General features: G+C 39.1%; 1 long non-coding RNA gene across 1 annotated transcript; it reads left to right on the plus strand.

The window, feature by feature from the left end:
- The first annotated feature begins 317 nt into the window (after nucleotides 1–317).
- LOC108586393 lies at nucleotides 318–2,554 on the plus strand. Its single transcript, XR_002522701.1, has 2 exons — nucleotides 318–981; nucleotides 2,164–2,554. It is a non-coding gene; the product is annotated as an uncharacterized LOC108586393 (long non-coding RNA).
- Nucleotides 2,555–6,672: the final 4,118 nt, after the last annotated feature.

The following is a 6,672-nucleotide window of genomic DNA, read 5'->3' on the forward strand; positions in this document are numbered from 1 at the left end:
TAGAAAATACTGTTTTCTTTCTTTTTTTTTTTTTTCCCCTAATCAGAACATTGAATTAATGTTTCTAACTTCTTCCAATAACTCAAAATCATGTTCCCAGTTTATTCATAAGTATCTAAATTCTTTTTTTCTTTTTGAGATGGAGTTTCGCTCTTTTTTCCCAGGCTGGAGTGCAATGGTGCCATCTCAGCTCACCACAACCTCGGCCTCCCAGGTTCAAGCGATTCTCCTGCCTCAGCCTCCCAAGTAGTTGGGATTACAGGCATGCACACCACCCCAACTAATTTTGTATTTTTAGTAGATATGGGATTTCTCCATGTTGGTCAGGCTGGTCTTGAACTCCCGACCTCAGGTGATCCACTTGCCTCAGCCTCCCAAAGTGCTGGGATTACAGGCGTGAGCCACCGTGCCTGGCAAAAGTATTCAAATTCTAATTGAACTTTCTAAGGTGTTGGATCCATTGTTTAAATTGTGAAAGACCATTGCTTCAAGATGCTGAGGCAGCTCCGATGATGAAAAAGCATGATGCAGTAAAAATCTAAAATTTCATTCTCAACCACAAAGAACATTGAATCTGAAATGTCTAGAATACTCAATATGGGTATCCTGGAGTTGACCTTACTCCTGGACAAAATTATGGCTTTCAAAGGAGTTTTAAGATAAATTTTCATCTTTATCCAAATATGCAAAAGGGAACAAGCAGTAGCAACTTAAAGGAAAGAAAGAGCAATGTCAGCTCACCCACACCTTTCTGACCATCGCTTTTGATTCTACTATCAGAACCCATCTCAAGAAGCAAAACACCTGTTACATTTCCCAAGCCTTTCTGTTTTTGTCTTTCCCCTAATAGACATCACCAGCAAAGACCCTTCTGAGCAAATGTGTACTGGAGACCTCCTGAGGAATCCACTGGAGCCTGCGCATCCCCTTTTCCTAGCAAGGCCAACTAGAAAACTTTCAACCGAGAACTATCATGAACAGGTAAAATGTGTTGACTAGCAAACAAATAAAGGAGGCGAGCTGTGGATTTTGGAAAAAATTGGTATGTTGCAAGCATAGAAGGCCTGTAATTCAGAATGGTTTTTATGGCTGAGGAGTTTCACCTTGTCCTAACTTTGGCCACCTATTCTTGATGGAAATGAACTTCTGGAAAAAGAAACTCATACTACACCTAAATGAATGCTTGAGTATTAGATGGTTAGAACCAACTGATAGTAGAAAAACAATTTTCTTTCTTTTTTTCTTTTTTTTTTTGAGATGGAGTCTAGCTCTGTTGCCCAGGCTGGAATGCCGTGGTGCGATCTTGGCTGACTGCAACCTCCACCTCTTGGGTTCAAGTGGTTGTCCTGTCTGAGACTCCCAAGTAGCTAGGATTACAGGCATCCACCACCATGCCAATTTTTTCGTTTTTAGTAAAGACAGGGTGTCACTGTGTTGGCCAGGCTGCTCTTGAACTTCTGACCTGGTGATCCTCCCACCTTGGCCTCCCAAAGTGCTGGAATTACAAGTGTGAGCCACCGTGCTCAGCAGAAAAAAAATTTTCTTAGCAGCTCAAGTGCTCAAATTGGTCCAAGGGTTTTCTACACCAGAGGGCAGGGTAGTCAGATTACTAAATCAAGAATCAATGGTGTTTTGTTGATATTATAATGAAAAAGTAGGTCCAAGTTGAATCTGGAGAAGGACCGATTTTTAAAAATTAATAAATTAGATCATCTATAACCTTGGGATAAAATGTCTGATGTCCTGATGTATGTGGAATTAATTCAGTTAACGCTTATTTAGCACTGACTCTGTAAAAGTCCTCTTCAAGGCTCTGGGCAAGGGACAAAATAAAAGATACTGCTCTTACCTTCAAGGTCATTCAATCCAAATGGTATATTAGCCTATGTACACAAATTACTTTCATTTTGTAAGGCACAAGTCACATACACTTAACCCTCACAATAGTCCTGCTAGTTGGGTATTATTATTATTTATATACTTTTGCCTTTGTGTAAGCCTTTTCTTTTGTCCATGCCTGTTTGTTGTTTATAAAATGGGTATGTTAGATTAATAAAAATAATAGCTAACACTTATTGATTACTTACTATTTGCCAACTGTTTTGAAAGTATTAGCAAATTTAAGCCTTATACCAACCCTGTTATATCTATCTTTTCTTTCAGAAATGCAGCAAGGTTAAGTGACTTGCCCAAGATCAGAACTGAAACTCCAGTTCTCTTGCTCCAAATCCAAAGCTCTTTCCAAGATACATAGTCTTGGAATGCAGCTTTCCTTTGGAATGAGCAGCAGCATGTCAAATAAGGAAAGGATGTGTAGAGTTCATGGGAGGAGACATTACTTCTGACTGCAGAATTATGGAGGCTTTATGGGAGACGTGGTATATTTTATCTGTGCGCCTTGATCACGTGTCTGACCATGGACAGAGAAACCAGTCTAATGAGCCTTCTTTACAGGTGACCCTCTAGTCCTTGGTGAACATCATGTTTTTATTCTTTCTTAATTCCAACATTTATTCTTGACAACTTTACAAATGAACAAATCTTATTTACTAAATTGTTGATGTAGTTTTTGTCTAACACAGAGCTGATTTTACCCTTGAGAGAGGGACTCAAGGCTTCATTTAGGGGAGGATTAGGTTTGATGTTTATTCACTGCACGAGGCAGATTGGTTTTAGAGACATGGGTTATGGTCTTGGCTTTTCCTGTTACTGCTCCTGGGTCTTTAGATGAACATTTTGCTTTCTCTAGACTTCTTCTTTATATATAAAACAACTACATCTTTGGACCTATAATAACTGTTGGTGGTCTCCAATGAGACAAGAATATGAGGATGCTTTGTGAATGGCTACCCAAATGTCAAATATTATCATTCTCACTCAGTATTAGAAAATATTGATAAAAATATTATCTAGGTTTTTCAGACATCTTAGAAGATTTCTTTTTCTTCAGGGAAAAAGAGAACCCTAAATATCAATTATAATCAGAATTTCACAGCAAATAAAAATACCTGTGTGTTAATGAAATTAATCCTTAAAAATTAATCCGTAATTTTTAGAAGATTCACTCAAGGAGCTCTGATGAACCAGATGACAATGACTATTTGATATCTGACCTTAATTTTTTAAACCAGGCATCAAAACTCTTAGAAGTGGATTGGTAGGGTGGGTACAGAAGAGGAGTCGTGGAATTCCCTTTACTGTAGGTTAGTTGGCAAGAGAGAATCAAGATTTATATGACTCTCAGGCAAAAAGAGTGGGAAGAGATAGACTGAAATCTTCATGTTCACAGGTAAGAACAGACATTTCTTGGCCCAAATGATAAAGCAGTGTTCAACTCTTCTAGTCAAGCTGCCCATACTGTGGAATTCCAAGGAAACAGTCTGCACTCCTGTTAAGTGATATTCCTGGCCATTGTCAATGTGCAAGTCCCACAACAAGGCAGAGACATTCATGCTCTTCATTAACATTCCCCCAAGGTCTCAGTTTGTATCTCTCTATGCATCTCCTAGCTCTGAAAGGAAGTTTCCTGGGAAACATTTCTATGAATGGAATGGATGAGGTTTGTCCCATGAGGGAATAATTTAAAAACAAAAAAACAAAAAAACAAAAAAAAACAAAAAAACAAAAAAAACCAGACACACAAACAACAACACAGTACAACAAAAAACTTCTTTCCCACTGCAGCCAGGAACAGATTACGCCTATCTTTTTTCAAGGACAGATGGAAATTCTGACCATGTGGTATTCAGTCATACTAGAAATGTTGCTTCCTCGATTTAACAGGAGAGCTTCCTTTCTTACTGATTAAAAAAGTCAAAGGGGGTTTAAAATTGCTTAGGTAAGGAGAACTATGGTTGAGTCTTCTCAGCCACAGATAAGCATCGGCTCTTTCTGATCTGCTCTATTGTCAGCTAAGTAATGACTCAGTTTGTGCATTGTTCTCCTTGTTCCAAACAGAAGGGAGAGTAAACCTTATCCACAGGTTCCTGTTACAAGTAGACATTCCTCTTCCATCAGAGGTGGGCTTTGTGCGACACAGTCAGGACATTCACAAATTAAAAAATGAAGAACAGCTAACATTTTCTCCAGCTATTGATATTCCCTATCCCAGTAAATCTTGGGTTTTCGTCTGAGTATTGTTTTCTAACATAAAGAGAGATAGAGAAAGAGAGAACATATAGGTTAACCAGCTCTATTGCTAACAAAAGAAATACTTAAGAGAGGAAAGCAACCAGGGATGAAAATTGGGCTTTTATTTGAATCTGCTTGCTGCTTTTCGGCAGCAGCTTCCTGGCTAACTTAAACATCCTATTCCTGAGCTGGTTGAAATATGTCTTTTTTAAAAAAACAGCTTTGTTGGCCGGGCGCGGTGGCTCAAGCCTGTAATCCCAGCACTTTGGGAGGCCGAGGCTGGTGGATCACGAGGTCAGGAGATCGAGACCATCCTGGCTAACATGGTGAAACCCCGTCTCTACTAAAAATACAAAAAAACTAACTGGGCGTGGTGGCGGGCGCCTGTAGTCCCAGCTACTCGGAGGCTGAGGCACGAGAATGGCGTGAACCCAGGAGGCGGAGCTTGCAGTGAGCCGAGATCGCGCCACTGCACTCCAGCCTGGGCGACACAGCGAGACTCCGTCTCAAAAAAAAAAAAAAAAAAAAACAGCTTTGTTGAGATGTAATTTACATACCATAAAATTCATCCGTTTAAAGTATGGGACTCAATGGACCCAGTGGTTTTTAGTATATTTATGGATTTGTTCAACCATTACCATAATCAATTTTAGAACATTTTCATCACTCCAAAAGGAAGCCCAGTGCCCATTTGCTGACACTCCCCATTCTCCCCACTCCACCACCAGCCCTAAGCAGCCACGAATCTACCTTCTGTCTCCATAGATTTGTCTATTGGATCTTTCATACAGAAGCATGCAGTAATGTGATCTTTTATGACTGGTTTCTTCCACATAGAATAATGTTTTCAAGGTTCATCCACGTTGTAGCATCACTTCATTTCTTTGTATTGCCAAATACTATTCCATTGTGTGAATATAACACATTTTATGTACCCTTTCATCTTTTGATTGACATTTGGGTCATTCCCACTTTTTGACTCTTATGAATAACGATGTTGTGAATAATTCATGTATGTTTTTGTGTGGACATGTATTTTCATTTCTCTTTGATATTGACCTAATAGTGGGATTGCGGGGTTGTATGTTTAACATTATGTTAAATATTTTTAGGAAGCCTCAGGCTGTTTTCCAAAGTGGTTGTACCATTTTACATTCTCACCAGCAATGTACCAGGGTAAGACCTATTTGCAATTTTCTCCTGCTTATAGAATTCTTTTTTTTTTTTTTTTTTTTTTTTTTGAGACGGAGTCTCGCGCTGTGGCCCAGGCTGGAGTGCAGTGGCGCGATCTCGGCTCACTGCAAGCTCCACCTCCCGGGTTCACGCCATTCTCCTGCCTCAGCCTCCTGAGTAGCTGGGACTACAGGCGCCCACCACCGCGCCCGGCTAATTTTTTGTATTTTTAGTAGAGACGGGGTTTCACTGTGGTCTCGATCTCCTGACCTTGTGATCCGCCCGCCTCGGCCTCCCAAAGTGCTGGGATTACAGGCGTGAGCCACCGCGCCCGGCCTCTCCTGCTTATAGAATTCTAAAGCTGTGTAAAAGGTTAGATATGTAACAGGCGGCTCATTTTGATACTTATTTGGAAAGCCTACTTTTTCTTTCCAAACTACAAACATTTCTGTTGTCTAATGAGCAGATGCTACCAGCTAATGAAGCAGGAATACTAATTTCTTATTTGATTCATAATAACATTTAATAATTACAGAGGAATCTTTACTTATCTAGTTTTCTGTGTATATGTGTTCTACAGTACTAATTTTTCTTTCTTTTCTTTTAAAAGTTCACCTTACTTATTGCTTTGTTATTTAGTGATTTGTTCTCTGATTATAGACCATTAATGCCTGTTTAAAACACAAGTCCACGTGTGCATTTCAACATGTATTTTATTTTATACTGATTCAAAGCAATTCAATTCTTCATTCGTAAAAACATTTAAGCTAAGGCATAAAACAGCCAATTTAAACAAAGTAACGTTTAGTCTTTGAAATTGCGGTATATGTATTCTTCATTTATGCCTACCTGAAAATGTCAGGTATGAAATAAATTTTAGTGACTCAATTGTTATTCTATAGGCAAATCCTTATCTTATAAACATACTAGATAACTTTATAAGATAAATCTGTTTCTAAGACAAAATTTGTCCATAATTCTGAATTTCTTTCTTTCTTTGTTTACTTACTGCACAGGATGTTTCCTGAACCTTCTAATTCTTTCCTACTGTGGACGTTAGTTGGCATTTTGTATTTAATTTCAACATTTGAGAATAAGTCATGGGTCCAGCTAATCTGCATAGACCAATTTGGAGCAGCATCCTTAATGAGTGGTGAACTTTCTCTGTTCTCCAGATAGTATCACCTCTGCCACTTGAAACCAAGGCTTCTAATGACATGCACTGAAGGACAAGTCTTGATTTCAGATTTCCCTTTGGCCTGTTTCATCTCCATTTGCCGACCCTGGATTATGCAGACAGTATACTGCTTTTAGTAATCTAGACCCTTGTGCCAGACCTTGGCTGCCATACTGCATTATAACTGATGG

This window comes from Papio anubis, chromosome 5 (genome assembly GCF_008728515.1).
Source record: "Papio anubis isolate 15944 chromosome 5, Panubis1.0, whole genome shotgun sequence".
Lineage (NCBI taxonomy): Eukaryota > Metazoa > Chordata > Mammalia > Primates > Cercopithecidae > Papio > Papio anubis.